This window comes from Ochotona curzoniae, unplaced genomic scaffold, assembly GCF_017591425.1.
Source record: "Ochotona curzoniae isolate NIBS_2020 unplaced genomic scaffold, NIBS_Ocur_1.0 contig_4516, whole genome shotgun sequence".
NCBI lineage: Eukaryota > Metazoa > Chordata > Mammalia > Lagomorpha > Ochotonidae > Ochotona > Ochotona curzoniae.
The window spans coordinates 1,537,642-1,563,225 of record NW_024466313.1 but is presented as its reverse complement, the minus strand read 5'-3'; the positions used below and the strand labels follow the sequence as shown (position 1 = coordinate 1,563,225).

The window sequence follows — 25,584 nt, the reverse complement described above, 5'->3', positions numbered from 1 at the left end:
GGGTTGTGCATCCGTAGGGATTTCTGCTGGCGGGATTGTGAGTTTCTCATTGCAAGACTTGGTCCTCCTAATCAACTGCTTCTTCTGTAAAGTTTAATGATGCTTTGATAACTTGGAAAGAATTGTATTTAGAACAACATTGCTGATGTGCATGTGTGTGTTGAGAGGAGGTGATGTTTAAAGACTAGCTACACAAAACCTACATTCCAACCCAATTCACTGAGAGTTTATTTTAGGCAGTGCACATTTTTTAATAGAACAATGGAAGTACTCAACTATTTACTAAATCTTCATGTTGGCTAACAGATGAAAGTCCTCACATGAAATAGGGGTAGTTTTGACACGTGCTTTATGAATATTCATTGCCTAATTTTTGACATCTAAATTCAGTGATGTGAAGGAACTGAATTGCAGGAATCTGAAAACAAACCATGGTGCTGTTCAAAACCACAACTGAAATGATACCTTTAAAAAATATAAATAAAAAAAATATATAAGGCAACCCAACATGTGAGGACCCTTGCTGACCAGTCTTATTTCATCTTTCCCTAGAGAGAACAGTTTGTACACGTGTTTTAATAGAGTTGAAATTTATAAAGCATTGTTCCATTTTACAAATGTTGTCTGGCACAATTTCTGCAAGCTCTTATGAAGGCAGTAAATGCAGGGAAGGATGTGTCTAAGAGCTTGCGCTGTAGAAAAGGTGAGAACGAGGAAGAAGGCTCACATGTGCCAAGGACAGGTGCAGCGTAACCTGCCCTGCATGGGATGCTTAGGGAAGCTTCTTGGGTGGGGACAGGGATGGGAGATTTTCCCACATCTCTTCAGACCTTGGCATGGGGTGTGAGCAGAACTCTGCAGGAAGTTTGTGAACTGTCTCTTGGGGCACTGAGCGTCTCTAAGTAGAATGCCTCTCCAATGGAAACCACTCCTGCTCTTAGAGAACTCAGAACCCAAAGAGGAGGATGCAGCTTCCATTCACAGTGGATCCCGTGGCCGCCTTCTGTTAGCCGGGATGTCTGTCTGTCTCCCCCCACCCTCCCAAATCCTGCTCTGACACCCTAAATTCAGTGAAGATGCTCTTAGAGTGGTCTTTGGAGGTGGCTAGGTCACGAGGGCATTGTCTCAAGCATGCGTGGGCACAGCAACAAGCTGGTAGCTTGCTACCTGCAAGAAACCCTCACCTCACCAGAGTTCAACCATGCTGTGTCCTGCTCCTGAACTTCCAGCTCCCAGGGCTGAGAGAACAAAGTAGTGACCGTTGATAAACCTCCATGTGTGTAGTGTTTGCCACCTGAGTGGGTGAGGGTGCCATGAAGACTCAAGCAGGGACATTTGTAGAGGCTGGGTTTGTGAGATGGAGAGGCATGGACAGAACAGGCATGAAGCAAGAAGGACTGTGCAGTGCATGGGGGAAAGCAAAGGGGAAAACACTTAGCGTGATCACCTTTCTAAGAGAAATGCGTCCCATTGCAGACCAGATTTTGGCTTCATTCAAACCTTGCAAACTATTCAGAAAGGTGAATTGGAGTAAGCCGGTGTTGCCAGTTCTTAATGACATGCGGTTAGTTTTAAAAACCATTTTGACTCCAAGCTTCTGGTATTTTTAATCCTTAAAAACCAGAATATCCCAACTGTAGAGATGAGTAAATCATTCAAGAAAGATATCTAGAAGTCTGGAGACAGAACCCACAGCAGGGAACATTCTTTTTATTCAAATAACACCTTTTAAAGATGACAGCAATTAAGAAGGGTAGACATAACTTCTGCTGGTTTCTCATAGGTTGGTTTGCCCAGACTGTTGAGTGTGTGAAAGTGGACACAGGGGCTGTACACATGACTGGGGCGGGGGGACTCTGCCACCTGCTGTGTAGCTGTTTCACCAAGGAAATTGGGAGGCAGTGGTGGAGGGTGGCTGGGGTCCTGGTCTGGCTGAGGAGCACCTGAGCGTCAAGTATGTGGTCTGGTCTATGGCAGTGAGGTTATACCTTGCAGGAGCTGACTGTGAAGACCCCATGACTGCCACTGGGACCAGCACTGGGGTTCACTGATGTTCTCCATCTCTGATCTGGCAAGTGTTCTTTCTGCTGTCCAAGAGTGTCATCTTGAGATGAAGCGTTTTCACCACATTCACCCACCACAAACACACCTACTCTTAGAGTCAGCAACGAGGAGGACAGGAGCCAGCAGGGAGCTGTCACATGTGTGCCAACTTGTCAGACAAGGCCATGATCAGCAAGGCAGGGAATATCCCTCCTGCAAACCCTTCCAGCCAGCAGGGTGCTTTCCCTGCCTCTGTCTCGACTGAACTCACTACTAGTTTAACCTTTATTGGAAATCAGCCAAGAATGGGGACTGAGTCATTCAACAACATGTAGAGATCTTGGTAGAAAGGGCAATGGGAATGACCTCTGGTGCTGGCCTGGACTGTCAGAGCTTTGGGCTCCAAGCCATGCTCTTTTCCCCCATACCACGGACCACTGGGGCTGTGAGACCCATCAGCAAGCAATGAATAAAGTTCCCAAGAGCTGTTGGACTCTCTCACAAGGGAGGCCCTCCTGGAGTTTCCTTCAAAACCAACTCCGCATCCTTGGTTCCCTGATTGCCTGCTGCTGGCCGATCCAATCTATGGTGTGGTTTTGCAGGAGCTCTGATTTCCCTAGGAATACACAATTCACCACGGAGCCAGCAACTCTTCCTTTGTCAGGTCCTTTCTGATCCAGCCTGCGGCCTCTGAGAGCCCTGCTTATCAAACTGCAGCAGGCACCTCCCTGTGGAACCAGTCATTCTTGCAGGAATCTGATGAGCTCCTGGCCCTGAAGCATTCTGCAGGCTTCCTCCCATCCCCAGTTGCAGCCTCTGCAGGTGGCCAGGGTTCTGTGCTGTTACAGTGTGTGTATACATGTGTGTACACATGCGTGTCTGTGCACCAGCCCCCCTCCACTTTGCTCACACAGTTCTCAAGCTCCTGGCTCCTTCTGAAACATTCCTCATGGAGTGAGCTGATGGTCAGCCCTACCACTGCTTGGCTTACACGGTCAGGGCTGGGGGACCTTGTTTCTGCCCAGGGCTGATGGAATATTTATAGCATTATTCATGGACACTCGTCAGCTTAACAATGAGCCTGCTGTAGATCTACTGAATTTCCAGTGCTGCCTGTGGTTGCCTTGGCAAGGCAGAACCACATCATTTCTCAGGGATTTTGTGGCTCATGAGCTGAATGTTCCTCAATCCTTCTAAAAAATCCGTATTTTTCCTGCAAGTTCCCTTTAACCTCTAACCCTCATCGTCCTCACCCTCTGCCACTGGGACCCTAGTGTTCCACGCCAATGATGTCAAGCTCCTGTCCTCCTTCTCCAGTGCTCTATGGAGCCTCTGGGGCCTTCCATGGACATGCTGCCCAGCTACCCACAGGAGCTCCCTTGTCACTGACTGTATCCCGTCACCTGCTTGGTAGTAGTCATTGTGCCTGTATACTCAAGAAAATAATTGGTCAACCATTATGAAGCAAGTTTCCTGGGAGAAGGATACACAGATAGGTGAGTGGCATAAGGTCTGGCAGAGAATTGAATCAAGTCAGCAACCTTACACACACTTACTTGGAAAGAACGTTCCAGCAAGTAGATAAGCTTGAAGAGGATACTGGCTTTGTTTGGGAGCAGCACTGATGTGACTGTGTGTGTGTGTGTGTGTGTGTGTGTGTGTATGCACACAGAGTCCAGACTGTATGGTGTTGGCTCTGGAGAGGTCAGGCTATCCATGCTTTGTCTTTGCTGCATCCACGGGTCATTTAGTTCTTTTTCAGTGTTTTGTTCTACATACGTTTGAAACTACGTAGCTGAATCCAGCAGCTTTCCTTTAGAGCTTTGAGCCATTCCTGCAAAGTGAGTCTTTATCCGAAGAATGCAAAGGTTCCTTGTGCTCTTTAGTCCTGGGGGAATGTATTGTAATGAAACGGTGAGCACAAGCTTATAGCTTTTCTGTAAATGGTTGACCAGTTCTCCTAACATCCCTTGTTGGTCTATCCAATCTCTAATTTTTTTGAGGCATCATTTTAAACAAGGAACACATATTTAAGGAAATAGGCTCTGAAATAAACTTCTAGGTTAGCTTTGGAACTTTCTCGCTGTGTACCTCAGGTGAAAGCATGAGGCTTCTCTGTTCTTTGATGATTTAGTACCCAGGTTACCTGCCAGGTCCGCTGTAGTGCTTAAATGAGCTGGTGGGAGAACATAAACTTCCCAGAATCAAGGACTGAGTTTGGTGCCTTGCTCACATCAAGTATAGAAATCAAACCAAAACAAATTGCTGACATAGAAATAAGAGCCCAGAATAAACATTCTTAAAAGACAATATCAGAGTGAATCTTTGTATAATGAATAGTGAGGTCATTGCTTGCTAGGAGTCACATGAAAAAGAAAAAAAACAAGCATAATTTACAGTAGAAAAACAAATGAGTTGGAATGTATAAATTGTATTTATTTATTGTTTAAAAGGCAGAGAGAAGAGAGAGGTGTGGAGATAGGGAGAGAACTGGGAAGAGTTGGAGAGGGATAGAGAGGAATAGAGAGAAATTTGGTCGGGTGGTTCACTCCCGAGATGGCTGCAATAGCCTTGCCAAAGAGAGATTTGGGCAGGGATCCAGGAGCTCCGCTCAGGCGTCTCACCGGCCGATAGACCCCCAGCACTGGGGTCGTCACCTGTTGCCCCGCAGGGGGATGAGCAGGAGCTGGGTGTGACGCAGAGGAGGCGGAATTCCAACCAGCATGCTGACATGGGTGCTGGTATCACAAACAGCAACCTAACATCACCAGCCCACGAACACAGCTTTTTGCATCCACAAAATGAAGATGGTGTATGTGGGTGTCATGAGAAAATATTTGTAGGCCGTATGTCCAACAGAGGATTTCTAGCCACACATATTAAAACTCAGCAAGAAAAATTTTGAAATGGACAAAGAGTTGCTTTAAATGCATTTATTCTGGAGTCAGAGAGCTAGAGAGTGCATTCCTCAGATGCCTACACCAGCTGTGGCTGAGCTGCATGGAAGCCAGATGCCTGATCTAACCCAGGTGTGCTGTGCCGTTGGCAGGGGACACCATTCCTTAAGCATTGCTGCCTCCTGCTTCTTCCACTGCTGTGATCAGGAGCCAGGACCGGAGTCCAACCCAGGTACTAGGAAGTAGGATGCTGGTGTCTTAACCTGCACACACCTGCCTGGAGAAGACACATTTCTAGCAAAGGTATCCAAAGAGCCACTGAGTGCCGATGAAGCGGATTGTTGGTTATCAGAGATATGCAAATCAAAGCCACACGAGGATAGCATTTCCCGCTTCCTAGGAAGCATCCGGAGTAGAACCCGCACCCCTTTGCCGTGATCCTCTCTCTCACCTACAGAAGGCTTTCATGCAGCGTACTGTTCCTCCACTTAGGATCTGGACATGTTCATGTTCACCTGTCCTACAGAATTCTGAATTCTCCATGTCGCATAGTATCAATACTGTGCTTTCTTTTTTATCGATATAGACTGAGCTCAATTTCTAAATGATTTCGTACCATTAGACTCTTGATTATTTTGGATTATTTTTGCATCTTTAACAGCCTCACAATGAAACAGGCAGCGGAAAGGCAGTTCCAGGAGGTATTAGAATCCATTTGAACAGCCACCATCCAGCTCTTATATTTAATCAGGCAGATGTTTGCGGAGCTTCTGTAGTGTGCCAGGCACAGGGCTAGCCACAGATGTTAAGCATCTGAACTGGAAATTCCAAACCACTGCCCACCCAGGTCATCTTTGTCAGTCACCCAGTCACAAACCTGCCAAGAAACGTGCTGGGTTGGTGCTTTAGCATGAAGAAGGCCCCCCAGTGAGCAGGTGTTGCCTCCTGGGAAGGATGTTGGACTTGCCTGCTGGACACTACTAGAGAAATGCACTCTCCTCCAGAGACAAAGCTCTAATGCCAACGTGGCACACTTTAGCGTTTGATTCAGACCAGCCATTTCCGGAAAATCCAAACAAAACTGAGTCTGAAAATGCTTTGCGGTGTGAGTCTGTGGCCCTTTACTATGGGCCTGGACAAAGAGCACCAAACAGGTTTGGCTGAAAGCCTGTAGACAGTGCAGCAAGGGGAGGCAGATTTCTTGTGTGATGGGGAGGGGCCCTCCATGATCATAAAAACCACTGTGAATGATCTATTGCCAGGACAGTGGTCACCACCACCGCACCACAGCCAACCCCAGGCTGTGTTGCCCTTGGGTGGAAGACAGGGGACAAGGGTATGGTGATGAAAAGAAAGTGCTACTTGGGGGCCCAGGATTATCCTTAAAATCACGTGAGGACACCACTGAGGAGCCGCCTTTGATCGCATGCCATGGCAAACCGTTGCTGTAAGCTGTAAAAACTGGGGCTGAAATCATTCAAGAGGATTCATTTTGCTCATACAATCCTATGCCCTACAGCAGTCTCTGTAAAGGCGTGTGTCGAGAGAGGACAGCACAGCCCTACTGGTGCCTGACAGTGATGTGTGCCTGACGAGGGCGTGCTCAGCAGTCATCCTCATTTCCTCCCTTCTGTTATTTAACCTGTGATGTATTGCCTTATTAGAGTAGTTAAATATCGCCAACTTTACATCATAGTGTGCAAGTCCCGGAACATTTGGGGGACAAGTGAACATCAACCAAGGACTTTGTACACTGTTCTAGGGACGGGACAGCTGTTTATAGCTATGTCATGGTGAGGGAAAATACAACTTTATTATTATCTTTATTTGGACGTTAAATTTAGTGGAAGAATTCATGTGGATAATAGCTTGATGATGGGTAGATCTGTGCACTTTAGTTTTGTTGTTTGGTTGGTCTGTGCGGCTGGGCATGGTGCCTCTAATCCTAGAACCCTGAAATTGGAAATACTCCAAAACCCGAAACCTTTGGGATGCTGACATGATGCCAGAAGTGGGAACGTCGGTCAGAACATGTGTGTGTGCTGCAAGTGCTTCATGTTAGCTTCAAGTGTGCTTACAAGTGAGCATACATAAGATACCTCATTGTATCTGTAAAAATATTCCAGAAATCAAAAAAAAAAATTCTGAAATCTGCACGCCCACCCCAAATTTCTGTGTCTAAGCATTTCAGATAAAGGGTACTCAATTTTAAAATCACTTGTAAGCAACTTTCTTAATTTTTTTTTTAAAGATTTACTTTTTATTGCAAAGGCAGATATATAGAGAGAAAGAGATACAGAGAGAAAGATCTTCCATCTGCTGGTTCTATCTCCAAGTAGCCATAATGGCTGGAGCTGAGCCAATCAGAAGCCAAAAATCAGGAACTTGTTCCATGTCTCCCACGTGGGTATGGCAACACGATGCTTTAGGCTGTCCTCAACTGCTTTTCCAGGCCACAAGCAGGGAGCTGGATAGGAAGTGGAGTAGCTGGGACATGAACTGGTGCCCATACAAGATCCTGGCAGATACAAGGTGAAGACTTAGTAGGTTATCATCCCAGGACAAACTCTTTTGTTGTCGTTGTTAAAAAAAGACATATTTTTTAGAAAGTCAAATTTGTGATAAAAGGAGAGACAAAGATCTTCCATCCACTAATTCACTCCCCAGGTGGGCACAACGGCTGGAGCTGAGCTTATCTGAAGCTAGGATCTTCTGGGTTTCCTATGTTGGTGTAGTGTTCCAAGGCTTTGGGTCATTCTTCTACTGCTTCCCCAGACCACTAGCAGGGAGCTGGAAGGGAAATGGAGCAGCTGGTACACAAACTGGCACCCATATGGGATCCTGGCAGATGCAAGGTAAGGATTTAGCCACTGAGCCATCACGCCAGGCCCCAATAAGCAACCTCCACTGCATAGTGCTTTTAGTCAGGTCAAGTTGCATATTCTTGCCCCATTAAGTAGAACGTAGGTATCTTTGGGCCTGCTTCATTCTATCCTTCTGCTTGGGTTTAGGGAAAAGATTCATGGAATTCCCCCTTCCCTCTCTTGGTTGTTTTACAAACTGGTGTGGTGGGGTTGGGGGTGCAGACCCTAGGGTGATGACGGTGAGTGGCACACCGTGACAAGTGTTGTGTAGGACTCTGGTCCTGGATGCGCAATTTGGTCCTCAGCCTGGGAACCCAGCAGTCAAGTCTGGGAGAGTAGCAGCAAGAAATCCTGATGAGCACTCAATTGCATTTCTTTGGCCTCTTAGTTGACCCTGTATAGTAAAATGTGTTTTCAGAATGTCACATTCACACCTGCTCCCAGAACTTTTTCAAATTCTCCCCTGAGTCCAGCATGTAAAGACAGTGTTTGAAGAGAGAACTAGTAGTGGACTTTGTCTTAGCTCTTCTACCTATGAGAAGTATAAGGGGCAAAGGCGTGAGCCGATAGTGCCCCCTTTGGCATGAATAACATCCTTGTGATATGGTGCTGTCTATAGCTGACAAGAAAGAAGCCAAGAATCCAACAGACTTTGCATACACATCTCCGGGCCCTTGACCATGTCTCCCCTAGCCTAGGCCCTCAGGCACTCCTCATAGAGGCACTCCTCTTCGTTGTCTATGGCTTTGGAGCAAATTAGCAGAGATGTGAGAGCTTCAAAAGGCACCAGTTAGAGCCTTGCAGTTGCCTGGGTCAGGAGTCCAGGTATGGACTACCTCCTACCTTCACTGTCTCCTGGGGTGTCAGGCATAGAGAAGGATCTGCTTCTGTTTTGGGGTGAGCTGTCGGCAGGATTCAGTCCTGCATGGGCCCTGCCCAGCTGTTGCAAGGTGTCACTGCGTGGGCACTGAGCTGATGTTCTGTGTCTTATCACTCCTGGAACTGGCCCAATCAGCAGGGTGCACTGCCAAGAAGGATGGGGTCTTGGAGGCGTCACGTGCTGCCAGCCCACGCTCGCTCACTCACTCACTCCTCGCCAACATAGCTCATCATGGATGTGGTAGTTAATTACTTCCGGCAGCCTTCGTGCACAGCAGATGTCAAGAATCCTTCAAATGTTCTCATTAGCAGAGAGGCCGAGAGCGTCAGCCTGGCCCCAGTGCAGCCCCGCAGCCGTCACTGAGCCATCCCTGGCACTTCAAGGGGATTGTGATGTGAGCACTGCCCTTTTGCTGATTGGCAGCAGAGATAAAAGGAGGCCGTGGTGATGCCACCTGGGGATTCAGAAGTTCTGGGGCGATCCTTCATGAGGAAATGAAAAATGGCCGTGTTTCCACTGTATGAGCAGCCCATCCATCACAGGCGTTCATTGCAAGTATGAGATTTTAAAACAATTATAAATGAGCCACCGAAGATGTAGCAAACGCACTTAGAAGTCTTATTCCCAACTTGTTGCGCAGTATCCGTATAAACCTTCCATTCTTTCCCCCCAACATGTCCTCACGGACAGCCGTCCTCTCCTGCCCTTTTTGTATGCTCCTAATCCTAGCTTTCAGATGCTGTGTGGAGTCAGCCTGTCCTGAGCCCATGATAGCCCTACCCACTTTTTCACAGGTCTCTCTACAAATCTGAGTTTTGCAATTTTTACATCCAGCCAAGCACCTGGGATGTCTTGGGTTTCCATTACCCAGAACACGAAGTCCAGATTATCGGGAGTGAAATTTGCAGCAGACGGTGGCTCAGAAAATCAGTGGAGGGATTCCAACTTCCCTTTCAATTTTGTTTAAAAGCGTGTGCACGCACACACACACACACCTCACACCTACTGCTTCAATTTCTAAATGCCTACAACAGCTGGGGCTGGGTCAAGCAGAAGCCTGGAACCTGTTCACATTCTGAATCACCCACGTGGGTGGCCAGAACCAAACACTCAAGGTGTCAGGCACTGCCTCCCTTCAGAGGAGTGTATTAGCAGATAGCTGGATTCAAAGGCAGAGCTTGGTCACAAACCCATATGGGCTGATGGGGTATCATACCATAGGCATCTTAGCTGTGGCACCAAACACCTGTCCATCAGATTTGCTTTCTAACAGCCCCATCCAGGCCTCATGTTGTATCAAAGGTGGGGAGAGAGGGTACCTGCCCTTTGGGACAGTGTCCAGTGTCCTGGCTTGTGTAAGTCACTTCTGCACCTGTATAGGTGGAGATGTGTTCCTGTAGGGAGGTGTGCAGGTGGGAATATCGGCAGAAGTCACCCAAGTCCTCAACCATGTGAATTCCTGGCTAATGTTCCAGGATATGGTAAAGGAATGGGGCTGACCCTTCCACTTTCCTTTCTGTTTGCACAAGCCAAGCACCTGGGACAGATCCTAAAATCTTGAAAAGGCTTCAAGCATGTTAGGAGGGGAGTGGGTACTATTTGACCCTAAGGAGCCTCACACCCCCACTCCAGGCAACTGTTTCTCACCATGCTGCTACTGAATCTGGGAGGGCAAAGCAAGCTCTAGGAGCTGTTTGCTGCCTCTGCGGATGAGGACCACAGCTTCTGTGAAAGTCTTTGACTTTAACGGTCCATCGGGCAATCCTACCTAGACAGGTGGCAGCCACAAGGAAGGAGCAAGTACTGATACGTCCTTGGAAGTTGCAGCAAAGCTCCTTTGATGGTGGTGCTCGTGGTCTCTCCTAGTTCCTCCTCAACAGCAGACCACAGTGGAGCATGAGGGTACAACTGAGGCCAGGAGTAGAGGCAGGGAGCCCTGGAGGCCAGGGGCAGCAGATTCCCTACAACTGGTCCAGCCCTACACAATGGGCAGAAGTGACATGGTCTTGCTAGATCCATGCCAAGACAGACTCCCAAGCCTGTTTTGCAGGTTGTCATGGCAGGGCTGCACTTCCCGGTTTTATGTAAGATGCTGATTTTTGTCTGTTCTGCCCCAGGCTTCTGAACGTACATGAGCTTTGTCCCCTTTGAGATCCCAAAGGGGCTTTTCTCCCTCTCCCGCCTGTGCAGGTACCCCTCCAGGAGCATGGCCTCAGAGAGGAAGAGGCTGATGCCTGAAGCCCCAGGTGGCCCTTAGGCCTCACACAGAAGAGAACAGCCGGGCGGCTCCAGCTCTGCCCTGCCCCATTCCTCCCAACACCACTATTCCTCTGTGTTTATCTTGGAATATCTGCTTCATAAAAACGCAAGACAAGCACAAAGACTTGAGAGAATGATTAGACAATGTTCGACCACAGCACAATTGAGAGTGTTAATAACAGCCGGGCTGGGGCCAGGATGATTAAAGGTGAGGGAAATTACACCACAGTGAGCCAATGGTCAATTTCCCTACAGCTGCAGGCCAGCTCATAAACAGCCTCCCCTGAGGTTGCAGCAGGCATTTTGCATTCTTCCTGTCATCAATGGCTATGTGTTCTGAGTGTGAGGTTTAGGGCATCCTAGGGGTCTAAGAAGGCAAGGAGGCAACCATTTAAAAGTAGAAAAGGCATTATTGAAGACAGGATGCCATAGCAGGTGAAGTAAGATCACACTTGGACAGTGAGCCGAGGTCTGAGAAGGAACGCGTCCCTCATGTACCTGCAAGCGATGGGCAAAAGCCTGTTCATGCTCTTTGTGGGGAGGGCATCATGCAAGTGTCAGAGATCCACTGTGGCACCATGTGTTTGAATGGGAAGAAGACCCCATTGGCAGGTGTTGTTCATCTTTTAAAAGATTATTTATTATTTTGTAATACGGTTCCAAAGGCTCTGGGATTTCCCTGACCTCCTCCCCAAGTCACCCCCACACTGATTTCCTCTAAATCATAACAATACTGTGGTTCTTCATAAACAGTTCAAAGTCCATCATTGTGGGCCTGGCTGATGGCAGAGAGTCCAACATTCTAATGCCAAGACGTAGTGAACAATCTCATTGGGAGTCCATCTTTGTCTGGAAGTAGAGATGCATACTGCATTGTATCCTCACATCTGGATATGATAGTCTCTATTACAGTTACTGTATACATCCCCTTAAATGAAAAGATGTAAAACAAAATCAACAAGAAGAAAACTAGACAATTTATAGCAACATGAAGTTATATAACATGTCACTGAATGACCAATGTGTCACTGAAGAAACAAAGAAGAAAATCAAGAACCTTCTTGAAGCAAAGGATGCTAATGTGTGACCTATGAGTCAGTGAAGGAAAAGTCCCCATTTCCCAATGCATGTTCCCACCAGTTCAGGACTTTATAGGCCAGCGGGCAGTTGTAAGAGCCAGAGGTAACTATCAAAGACAGATGTTGAGGAGACATGGCATGGGCAAAGGAGCTGAGTGTCAGTGGGCATGAGCAATGAGGAAGGAAGGCTAAGAGGACCCATGCCAGTTAGCATAGAAGGAGGAGTGAAGCTTCAGCTTTGCATACCCCTAGTCCTCAGCAGATTTGAACAGAGTCCTTTATTTCCCACCCACCCACTCACTGTGTCAACTGTAGGACAGGTGGCATGGATTGGAGATGTCTCTAGGTCCCAAGCTGATGTCACAGGCACCACCTCTAAGTTGTCACTATGTCATAAAAAATGTTCTGGAAAGTTACATCATTAACAAATAGTTGATCTAGTCTAGAAATCACACCTGTCACTTCTCATGGTTCATTAGCTGTAGGTCATGCACATTGCCTCTGCCTGCAGGGCGTTGGCTGGAAGTCACATATATCACAAATAGTCACAGCTGAAGGGCTGGAGCTAGTCACGTGGTCCCTACTCAACCACAGAAGACCAGGAAGAACAGGTCCCCCAGATGCCCTGAAGATGGAGGACCGGGAAACGTGTGCCAAGCAGAAGTCATGATCACTGCTAAGCCTGAGTGCTTTACTTTTTATCCTGAACATTCACTCTTCATTCCTTTGTTCAGAAATATGTCCATTGAACCAGTGCTTTAAATTCAATGATTGCAACAAGTCTTACTTAATCTCGGCTAGAATTATTAGAGTCTGTAAACCGAATTGCACCTACTTGGTTTGACAGTCACCCAGCGAGAAGGGCAGCTGTGACTCCTGTCACAGACACCTTCCTTCCAGGGAGGCAGAAGGACACTCAGTGGGTGTTTTGTAGTGGAGCGGGCATGGGAGCTGCATTAGGAGATTACACAGAAGTGGACATTAGGCAGAGCAGGAAGGGCAATGAGAGAGGATGACCGCATCCCACAGGGGAGTGCTGGTGTTGGAAACCTGGTCCTGTCTGTAGGTCCAGTTTCCTGCCAACACAGACCCTGGGAGGTTTGAGTTGCTGCCACCATGAATGTGAGCACTGGGTAGAGTCCCCAGCCCCAACTTTGGCCCAGCCCAGCCCCAGTCAGTGCAGGCAGGTCAGGGGTGAGCCAGTTCAGAGGAGTTCTTCTCTGTCTCTTTCTATCTACATCTATTCCAAAAATGGATAAATAAATATTTCTGAATTTTCATATAAAAGCTGGAAATACAACTTCAACAAGCAGAAGTAAGGGGGAGGTTGGGGGGGAAGTTTCTTCCTTGGAAACAGATGAATAAAATCTAGAAGCTGGAACACAGAGGTACTGTAAATAAAGGGTGCACGCAATTTATTCTTGACTATAAAACTTGTTGGCTACTATTCAAGGCAAAGAAGATATATGATCTGAGAAATGCTTATGGAAAAGCAATAACATCTGTCTACATGCGCAATAAGTTAGGATGCTGATTGGAACAGAAAAGGAGAGAACCTGCTGGCCAGGTAGGGTGATGGGGTGGCTACAGCAATAATATGGACAGTAAAGAGGAGAGAATGACCTATACAAACAGGAAACGAAAGGACAGATGGGTTGGGCAGGTGGAAATGGCACCAGGTCCAGTGTGGGATATTCAAATAACTCCTTACATTCCTCCCTTTTGTTATATATAAAGGAAAAGGGGCATTGTTCTCTACGGCTTCTTCAAGCTGAGTTTTCTCTTGGCAGTGCTTGCAGCCTGGTGGGAGGAATGGGAGATGGAGGGACACTCCTAGTCCTGCGAAAGAAACTGGCTAATGGTTTGATTAGAAAAAAAAAATTTACATTTGAGTGGATGACACAGGAATGGGGGAGGGTTATTAAGAGTCCTTTTGCGAAGGTGGCTTGAGTTCTTTTTCTCTTAGCCAGGCCTTCTTGTGCTTCAGTCATTGGTTCTTCATTACTCCTGAATGGTCAACGTAGACAAGGTAGCTTCACCAGGAACCAGAGACCCTGGCTTCCTATCATCCCATCTAACTCCTCACATTTCCCAAGGAGTGAACCCCAACTGCTCTTAGGGGCAAAGGGACAGCCACCACTCTGGCTGCAGTGAGCTGAAAGGGGGCGTTGTTGAGTAACTGCAGCAGTAGGGGCTTCTACAGGTTCCTGGTAGAAGGTGGACCTCATCAGGTGTCTGAAGTACTGCCTGGCACTTGAAGGCTTCTCTTTGTTGAAGTCTAGATAACAAAACATAACACAGCTATAATCTTTCCAACCTAACAGGTCATGAGTTCAGTTAGAAACCCAGTTGGAATACTTGGGCTTTCAAGCTTAGACATAAAAGAATTGTTAGGTTTCAACTTTTGTCAGGGTAAACATTAGTTTAAAACTATGGACTGAATTTATATCAGTTTAAGTTAACACCTTAAAGTCCCAAATTTTGAAACATACCCAATGAATGCAATGGAACACATGAAACCTTTCGAGTTGTATGAAATTGTTATCTGTAACAATGAAAGGATTAGTATGTGGCATCAAATATAAACTCATCCCAGGACAGGTAAATGACTAACTTTGACAATTATTGCATTTGACGTTTGAAAATGCTATAGTAGTTTTGCATCTAGGTAGGAAATGGGCAAGTATTAAATTTAACAATTATACTTTACCAATTGTTGCAAGCCCTAAAAGTTTCAGACATCTAGCCTGGAATTCCATCTGGGTCTCCTACAAAGGTCACACCACTTGAACTATCAACTACGGACTCACAGTGTGTATATCATCAGGGTCTCCCACATAGTACCAGCCGTCCCCCACAGCGGCTGTTTGGGGGAGCACATTTCACCAGTTGGTGGCTACATCCCCACCTTGGTTCTGCTCCATGCTGGGAATTCCATATGAAACAGTGCCACCTGCTGCCTGTCCGGGGGACATGGTTTCTGGAAATGTAGACAGGCAACATGGGCAGCCAGCTTCAAGTTCAGAACCATCTTTAGACTATGCAATTTGTTCAGTATTTAGGTGTACAGGTCAAAACAAATGTTTATTTCTGCCTGTGGTTTTCTATCCTGAATAGAGTACTTGATTATAGATAGGGCTGCATTCCACTTCATCACATGGTGCTTTTAAGCAAAATTACTCCTGAACTATGGAAAACTTGCCAGTGCAACACTAAGCTTTTTTCCCTCCATCCGATTGATGACAAAGGCAAACGAGAGAGCTTTTGGCCTTTCGGCCTAATGGTGATCACTCCTCGTGTTGGGAAGATGGCTCTGATCTTTTTTCTGATGCATCACCATTAGATTTGCTTTCAGTGGAACGTAATTGAGGGAGCTAGGAGTGAGGAGACCCTGAGGACGGGAAGACAAGATGTGCTTTGAAGGGGAAGCAGTGTTTGACCTTCAGCAATGTGGTCTCCCAATGGCCCTTGATGACTACTTTCTATTCCCCTTTCTTTGGCCGACCTTTCTCAAGGACAGTGTTTAGAGCATTCAGAAAGAGCCCTGTATACAGACCTACAGGGAAAGGTTTTGTAGACGTAATTACTGCACTATTGTAGCATTCTTCAAATTTTAAAAAAATGTAGATGACTTCATATTTTTGAAAACTCAATACTTTCCTCTCTCCTTTTCTTGCTACCCAAGGTGAAGGTTGATTTTTTCGCACACAGTTCCCAGAAACAAAAGGCAACTGTGAGGCTCCTTGGGGTCTCGTAGATTTCGTTGATGCAGAACAACGTAAAATTTACACTCTGCTGATTTTGGTCTCTTAGGTATAGCCTATTGTAGGTTCTCCTATTGCACAGGCTGTTAAATTATTCTGAACTCTGCTACATTTTTCACGGAGGATAGAGCCACACAAACAGGGACAGAGTGGGTAGTGGTTGCACTCAGAAGGTTTATCCTGTGATGCGACATGATGCTCTGGGTCCAGATTGCACTTGGCATTCACCAGCCACCTCCTATATTGGGCTTCCACATTAAACCTTAGGGAAAACGTCAAGGTAGCACTCAGGGCATAGAGGGTAACCTCAGGAACTCACGTCCACTCAAAGACTGCTGAATGGACACACGTATAAATACACCTAGAAAGAATGGAGGGACCACAGGCTACAGGAAGGTGTGTGAGGAGTGCGGCAATGGAGTGGATCGAGAATGTCACATAAGAACAGGGAATAAAGACAGAGCAGGAGGTAGCAAGGTGTCCCCAGCCATGGTCCTGGAAGTTTGAACAGGCAGTGGTTTTACCAGATATACCACAGCACCTGCTCCCCCAAATTCCACACCATCTTGTATCAAGATTACCAAGTATGACCGAGCACATGATAGCTTCCATCACTAACTCCTTACATAAGCCAAGCCCAGCAGAGACAGCCTCCCTGGTGGATGTGACCATGACGCCTATTTCACAGATGAGACAACTAGCTCTGAAATGCCAAGAGCGACAGAGCTAACGTCAAGACTGTGCAGAGCCAAAGCCCTCAATTCTCATCATTTCAGTCTACCTCAGCTAGAAGCACTAGGTCATCCCAAGGCATAACTCCCCGTGTAACCGAGGAAGGTAAGCTGTGTTGTCATCCTAACATTGTATCACTCTGAGAACACAGGCACCTTGTTCTGCCATAGAATCAAAGAGCTTCTTGCTGCAAGCCTGTTGAGAGGCTTCAGCCTGGGACTTGAGGTTGTTGGTGCAACACAGGCAGACTGGGGACTTGTATTCCTCACCTGAGGCTGCCATATGTCAGCACAGCTGGGAGATACCCAAATACACCAAGGCCGCTCTGTAGATGGAAGTGGCCCACAGTGCTGAAGCTGACCGCCTGACCCTCCTCAGTTCCAAGATTCACTTCCAGGTGGTGGGGCAGGACTGGTCCCTGTCTACCAAGGCTAAATCCGCTCTCTCCATTTCCAGGACACTCACCATACAAAGAGGGGAGGTTGCAGAAGGACCAGCAGCTATATGCAATTCAAGTGACAAATTTGATCTTATGTAGCAACTTTAAAAGGAATTTTAAGGGATATTTTGGGCCAATGCTTAGTCAAAACAGTATATGAGGAGCTCATTTTAATCTTTGTATATTAAGCTATATTTATAAGTGACATATATTCAGTTTTTATTTTAAGTAGTTTAATTATCTAAGTAGCAGGGTTTTCTGGTTATCCTAGGCACTAATATAAATAGATTCAGCATAAATAAATTCAGCTACTCTTGATTTATTACTCTTTCCATGCCTGCCTAACTTCAGTAAGACTTGTTCTTTGTCCCTAGTCTCCATCAGTTCCTCTGTTCTGCCTGCACCTTCAGATTAATCATGTGGTTGGAGCATCAGTGTGGTCACTGCCACACACTCTGCTGTGGACAGCAGCCCCTGGGCTTCCTTCTCTGAGCCATCTCTGTACTCACTTTCTCTGATGCTGCTCAGAGCTGGAAGATGTGAATCCAGTGAGGATCCAGGGTATGCTTGGCAGAGTGTGCGTCCACAGGGAGACTGACCTCGTGGGCTGAGCTTCCTTGATAGACTGGAAGCCCCCGTGGAGAAATTACCTGGCTTCAATTTTGCAAACATCTCTACTCTGTGGCAGGCTCACCATGTTAGAGCTTGTCACCTGGGGCTGTTGTCCCAGAGCCTCTAGATTCAGAATATTTTTGAAGATTTTTTTTAATTGTATGTATTTCAAAGGCATGGTCACAGAGAAAGGAGAGACATCATCTTGTATCTGCTGGTACACTCCACAAGTGGCTGTAACAAACCGAGTTGGGCCCAGACCAAAACCAGAGCTAGGAGCTTCTGGGTCTCCCACATGGATACAAGGTCCCAAACATTTGGCCATGTTCTGTTACATTCCCAGGCCATTAGCAAAGAGCTGGCTCAGAAATAGAGCAGCCAGAACTTGTGCGATGTTGGCATTGCAGGTGGCATCTTACCCCAGCATGTCAAAACACCAGCTCTTGGGGTATCAGTCAGTTAGTGGTGGGGCTGCCCACAGGGTGAGCTGCTTGGTTTGACTCTATTTGTTCTGTCCCATTGTGTTTGAATTCTTTCCATAAGTCCTCTGTGTCTTCAGAGGTTTGATGACAAAAGGAATGCACTACCCTAGCGCACAAGAGCCGTCCTGTCTGACCCAGAGTTCCAGTCTCAAATCTGCTCACACAGAAGTGGTGAGATCCCAGTCATCAAGCATGATCTCTGTAAAAATCAGAGCCACCACATGGGGAAGAGGATTTATGACAAATATTTAGATGACCCCTGGGCTAGAAGACAAGCGCTGACCACCTAAAATGCCAAGAGTCATGTCCAGACTCCAGTATTCTTCCCATGGACCATGATAGAAAGAGTCTCCAGTTTCCACTTTCAGCTCAGACACTTGAAGAACTTTTGAGATGTACCTCTCATTCTTAAGAAAAAGCTGAGAATCCTGAAAATCAGCAACTCTTGTAGGATCCAACAGTTCACTAGGACCACAGAGAAAAGCCACTTCCCTGAAACACAGGGAGGGAGGTCACCCCATCACCCCAGGGGGTCTGGGAGAAAGTGGGAGAGAGAGAGAGAGAGAGAGAGAGAGAGAGAGAGAGAGAGAGAAACAGAGAGCAGCTGAAATCTCTCTGCTTGGACTGAAAGCTGGTGGAATCCTACAGGGGCAAGGCTCTTCAAGGAGGGTTTCTGTGGCTTATTGGAGCTTCTGTGTGGACTTGAGCAAGAGTGAAGAGTTTTACGGACCATATCTTTTGGAGGGCCTTGCGCTTTCAGCAGCCTTCCCTCCAGGAGCACCACCAGTTTCTCCAGGGTGCTGATGGGAAAATGCTCCTCTTGTGCCTCTGACAGAACAATCACATAGTCATGGTGAATGCTGCCCTGAATCTTCTCTCTGACAACAGTCTACGCTTCGTGGAAACAGACTTTACTAGCAATAAGTCCCGAAACCTGTGAACCACCTATGGGAAAGAAATTCCTTCCCACTCCACTTCTCTCTAAACTTTCTAATACAAGCAGGCAAATAATCATAATAGTTGCAGACAACAAGGCACAGAACTTCCAAGAACTAGATGGCAAATGGTGCAGAGGTGGAAAGCAGAGATGGGAGGAACACAGTTCCCCCAAAAGGCAAGCCCCCAAAACACTGAAATTCATTATATCATAACCACACAGGAACTGAACAAGAAGCCAATAATTGAAAGACAGCTTGAAAATCCCCCAGTACTTTCAAATTAACTAACATAGCGTGCTACTAAGCATCCCCTGGGTCAAAGCAAACACATCAAGAAAAATTGAATAATATTTTGAACGAGGTGAATATTAACATAAAGCATATTAAAACTGTAGGATGCAACAAAAGCTGAACTTACAGTGAAACTCAAAGCAATAAATACCTGGATTAAAAAAAAAAAGTGGGGGGGGGCAGGGCAGATCTTGAATGCAACTAAGCCTCTTCTTTAAGAAACTAGAGAACAAAATGAGAGTGTTAAAAAGATGATACCTTAATTCATTGTCACTGGATTGGATTGTTTGGATGGGATGAGTTAACTCCAAAAGTCAAACAGATAGACTGAATAGTCCTAAATGTATTCAGTAAATTGAATTAATAATTTAACCCCCCACCTTGGTTTCTGATATCATTTACCAATACCTCAAATCAAAATTCTGTAGGAAGAAGGCTAGTTCTAGGATTAATGTGGAATATACAGTATGAATCTGGAACTTCTTACAATGTCAGGGGAAAAGATGCACAAAGAGGAATGGATAAAAGGGAGGACAGAAGAAAGGGAGGAAGCCATAGCATCCATGCTACATTCGTGGCCCATGGGTAGGTGACAACCGAGCTTCCCCAGGACAAATCTGAAACAATTTAACATGCTGAACACCACAACCAGTAAGGAATATTAGAATAAATACCCATTAGTTCATTCTAAGACAAACGGATGACTGAATAAATAAGTCACTAAGGGACAATAAACAAGCATGCTGATGGACAGAATTCCAAGTAATCATGTAGTTATATTATCAAAGATGTAAAGCGTCTGTTTGTTTCTTTCCTGCACGTGGGCTCTGCATGATGATCTTCCAAAAGGGACAAGGGAAACATGGCAGGTGCCACACCAGCCAGACATTCAGGGCCAACTCCACTAGAGAAAGCTACACCCGAGGAGTGTGTGAGAGGTTGAGGTAAGAATGGTCCTTCACCTGTGATTCTCCCTTCAGAAAAGAGCAGTTTTACTTCACCTGAATCATGAGAAAGGCATCAGAGAACTTCCAGTTGCCAGAGACCAGCTCTGGCTGATTTAGGAGCTACCAAAGGATGCGTGGATTGGCAAGACCAGAAGAGACATGGACCACTAGGATGAGCTTGTATTGGACAACTCAGAAAAGTTGCCTTGTTTATTTATACAGAAATCATCACAAGCTTTTGCACAGCATCCAATTGTTTCATTTTTACTTCATGGTCAAAAATACAAAAACAATCCTAAAAACATAATTAGTATTTTACTTCAAGAAAGCATTCTCAGCAAACCATTACTCATTCAAACCTGCAGTCTACTCCCAAGGTAGACAGGGATGGAGACCCAACCAGGGAGCTACTCCTGGCTACTCGCATGAAACGGAGAGGACAAAGGCAGGGGTGCTGGAGAGAGAGTGAGGATGGACAAAGCCATGTCCAGCAAAGGACATTTCCCTGGGGGAAAGTCTAGCTGTGAATCTGGCCCTGACATTAGTAAACTTCCAGTAGACTTTAAGCCTTGGATGCATATCAATACAAAGTTTGAACTTGTAATTTTTCCCAGTTATATCCAATAGTGCTTCCTAAATATTTGGTTGCTGGGAAATCCTTTACATTCTTTAAAACACACTGAGCATCCAAAAAGGCTTCATTTCCCTAGTTTATACCCAACAGTATTTGCTGTGTTAGGGATTGGAAATGTTTTTTAAATCTCAAATTACAACCTTACAACATACGTAACAGTACTTAGCTAGATTTCTGAAACAATGAAAAATGCAGTGGGAAGAGATGCATTAGTCTGCAATATCATAGATCTCTTCCACATCCGTGTTCTGGCTGGACCTTGTGTTGCTTTGGATGTGTTGTTCTAGTTGACATACAGAGAGGAACTATATGAAGATGCAGCTGAGTGGAGCAGACGTAAGCCCTGGGCTACTCAGCTTTTCGTTGCTGCCGCAAGACGGTTAAGCTGATCTGCCTGGAATACAGGTCTGTTTACAACCTGGGGGAGTCACAGGTCCAGGTCCAGTGGCACCGTCTGTTGACTTTGGAGTCAGCATCCTTTGCTCGCACCAAACTCCTACTTTGGATCAGCCATCTAAATGGGTGATACTAGGAGGGATGCTCAGAATATTTCCTGATTTTATGGCTCCTTTCTCAGGGACTCCAGACATCTGTGGATCATACCTGAGGAGATTGGATACAGAGTTGTGCTGGGGTTACTTTACATATGTGCAGGTACATGTTCTGTACAGGCACAACTTGTAATGTATAGATTTGCCACGTGTAGGCACCTCTCTGTGCACCAATCTGGACAAATTCTGTAGGTATAATACATAGACATGCCCTGTAAACATTTAGACGTGTGTGTATGTGTGGTGTGTGTGTAATATTTAGACCTCCCTGTTATCCATGGGGATTTTTTTTCAGAGCCCATCTTGAAAAAACTCAAATAAAATTCACATTTTTACATGGAATTTGCACATATCCTCTCACATCCTATAAATCACCTGTATATTGCCTAAACACTTAGTGCAATGAAAATGCTGAGTTAATGTCTGTAGTTGGGTGCAGCATATAGCCTAGCGGTCAAGACTTTGTGTTCCACACTGGAGTACCTGGGTTTGATTCCCAGCTCTGGCTCCTATCTCAAGGTTTCTGCTAATGCTCACCCTGAGAGGTAGCAGTAATTAATGGCTTCTCTGGTGGAGTTCCTGCATCAAGCATCAGAGACCTGCATCTAGTTCCTGGCTCCTGTCTTCAGCCAGATTAACCACTTGTTATTGCAGGCATCTGGGGAGTCACCCAGAAGACGGAGACTCTGTTCCTCCCTCATCATCTTCCTCTTCCTCTCTCTCCTTTCTCCCCCCTCCCTCCCTCTTCTCTCTTTCCCCCTCACTTTCTCTTCTTCATCGCCATGTTCCTCTTCCTCCTGCTCACACCCTCCCACTCTCCTCCTTCCATTCCTTTCTCCGTCCCTCTCCGTCTTGCTCTCACAGTCTCCCAAATATACTTTCTAAAATGGAAATAGTTACCAAGCTGAATTGTTAATAGAAAAGCAAAAGAAAAATGGCTGTGAGTTCAGCACAGGCACAATTTTGCTTCAAGGATTTTCAATCCATGCTAGCGTGGACTTATCGATGTAGAGGGCTGGTTGTATATGTATATATATGGCGTTCTTCAAAAATTTCATGAGAAATGTATATTATAGAAGAAGTATGCATGGATTTTAAGAAAACTACTTATTTGAATACGGAGAGAGGAATAAACAGAGAAAGAATCACTCCACCTGTTATTTATTCACTTCCCGATGGTCGCAATAGCAGCAACTAGGCCCGGCCACAACCAGGAGCCTGAAACTCCATCCTGGCCTCCCAGATGGTGGCAGGTACCCAAGCACGTGGGCCATCTTCCACTGCCTTCCCAGATGCACTAAGAGGGAGCTGGATTGGAAGTGGAGCAGCTGGGACTTGAATCGCTGCTCACCTAGGAGGCAGGTGTCCCAGACAGTGGACCAATGTGCTGCACCACAGTACTTTAAGGCTCTGTTTTATCAAGAGATAAGGTGATTTGTAGTAGACCATGTGTGAACATCTCTAAGCCTGTTCCTTCATTCTTATGCTTTGTTTTGCCCAAAAGATAATAAATTTAAATTTTAAAAACAAGCATTGATGGAGAGAGTTTGAAAAATACATGGTGGAAATAGCTTTTCCTGGAGCCCAACAACAGCCAGGATGAACTGGAGCAGGCTAATGGCCGTCTTTGGAATTGATGACAGGGCAGGTGTGGGAGTGAAGCCTGCTGTCCTTCCTCCAGCTCGGCTGTGGACCACAGGCACCTCTTCCAGAGCAGGGGAAGAAGCAGGGCCCTATCCCTGTCTCCTTGGTCACAGCTTGACAATACACTCTCCTGGGGAGAATGTGCTGGGGAGTTCACAATGCTTCCCCAGCACATTCTCATTGCTGTGAAATTATGGGGAGCTTTTAAAAGATTGTGGCGTGTGGGCTGAGCATCCCTGATATAATTCTGAAATCTCTGAGCACCGATATGACACGGCAAATTCTACAGGAACAAATTCCACAGCTCGCTGCATGTGGAGAGTTGCGCTCAGACTGCATGAACCAGGTGTTTGAAAAGCATAAATGAATTTTTGTTTAGGCTTGAATCTCATCCCCAAGGTATCTGATTATGCAGGTGTTCTTAAAAAAAAATCCCAAATCTGAAATGTTTTCGTCCTCAAGCTTTCAGATAAGGAGGGTTAAAACTGTAGTAAAACTCATCATATCAGAATTCACACAGCGTAAAATTCCTCTAAAATCTATTTATGTCTCATGTAGGAAAATGATTTTAATTCAAAAGTAGAATTGGCTAAGTTCCCGCCTGACTGTGTGATGTCCTGATCTGAAAATCCAAGCTAAGGATATGCTTACAAATACACAGAGATTCAGACGATACAAAGGAATTAACCCAGAAAATATTTTGTTGTACGCTGAATTTTGCTAGTTTCTTTTATATTTTACTTATTTTGTTTTTTTACATTTTACTTATTTTATATCCTACTTCCAGATTTTGTATTCACGTTGTTTTCCTATGTGACAAAAAGGCAGAGAGACACAAACAGGGAAAGAGACAAAGACCTCCCACAAATGAGGTCACTTTCCAAAAGCTAGCAAAATGGGTCTGGGATGGGATCTTAGTCTAGATCTGTGACTCGGGCTTCAGAAACCTGGACACTTAAAGCTGTCACTTGTACCCTCAAAAGTGCCCTCGCACAAAGCTGAAATCGAGAGGGGGTTTGGGGTTCTAAGTCAGGGATGCCCGTGCAGATTAGAGTCCCAACGAGAATCTTCACCACTACCACAAGCATCTGCATCAGTCCCCATATTCCAATTGAACAACTCTTGATTCTTGCCTTGTGTGTTTACTAATAGCCACTGTGTTAGCTCAGCGGTGAGAAAGAGCTGCTGCACACGGATACCGGCTCCCTCTGCAGTGGACACAGGATGTCCATTTTTTCCCCAACACCTGTTCTGAGATTCTAGAAAGAACACTGGGCGCAAAGGCAAAGTTGTGTTTCCCAGTATCCGACAACATCACCAAAAAATAAGATGGACTCTCAACTGGCAAACGGTTGTAGGAAGCCTTCACTTAGAAGCTCAGATGTGGGCTGCTGAGAGTTCAGAAATTCCAGTTTTCTGGGTCTCTCCCTCACACAGGATGACTTTCTGCAAGTTTTCCTTTTGTTGGTGCTTAAAACTAATCCACCTGCAATCTTCTGGGCACTTCTGTGGAGGGAAAGAATATTGCTGTCTGAACCTTCCAAAAGCTTTCAGAAACAAAAATGTGTGTGTATGTAACAAAACAAACCACGATGGAGTTCAACATACTGGCATCCATGTTCATGTTCAAAGGATAAGTTGTTCAGGAAGCAAAATGCTAAGAAAAATTGAACTGAATTTTACCATTTATTGACCATTGGCTTTACAAGTAAGTGTGAAGAAAGGAAAGCTAATGATAAAGAATGTTGGCACAGATCCACAGAAGTGTGAATCACAATATGCTATCTGATGGGGTAGTGACATTTCAGCCAGGCAACTGACAACCTACTTCCAAAGCCGTAAATATGTTCACTCCTTCTGATCAAGTAATTTCATCCTTAGTTGTCCATACCAAAGAAGGCAAAAGTGTAGACCACCACCCACTGGTGCACACTGAAGCTAAGGCTGGGGGCCTACCTGGCAGGACTAGATTACAAAACCTGCCAATGAGAGTTGGAACAAGGGACAGGAAATGTTAGCCTGGGCCATGACGCTAAACAGCATGGGAGAGAACCAGGGACTGGGAGGCAGATTCTGTGAGGGGTATATGGGCTTACTCCTATGGAACTGCTATGTCTGCTGGCTTGCTCAAAAGCTAGGGGTGGTGATGGTCTGAGCTAGTCATGACCGTGGAACCCCAAGACACTCACAGGTACTGGGGTTGGCAACGGGCTGGGTTGGTCCAGGCTGCAGCACCCTCAGGTACACCCAAGAATATGGTGTGTGGCTGGCCAGACCACAACATCTACTAGCTCATACAAAGGCCTATGCAGAGGGGGCAGACTATATCAGGTAAGGGCCTAGAACCTACCATCTGCCTGGTACATAAATGAGTGTGTGGGACTCCAAGCCTGGCCTACCAGCACAGCTCACTAGCATGGGTCCTTGGGGCCTCTTCCCCATTCGCCCTTGGGACTAACACAAACACAACTCCCAGGGCCTGCTCTGACAGCCCTGGTGTGCACTCCCAGACCCTAGGAAGAGAGTGC

At 46.0% G+C, this 25,584-nt stretch overlaps 1 protein-coding gene across 1 annotated transcript in view; it reads left to right on the top strand.

Annotated features, from left to right (window-relative positions):
• The window catches only part of DSCAM (DS cell adhesion molecule), a 600,899-nt gene that overhangs the window by 425,618 nt on the left and 149,697 nt on the right, over positions 1–25,584 (top strand). The window lies entirely within an intron of this gene.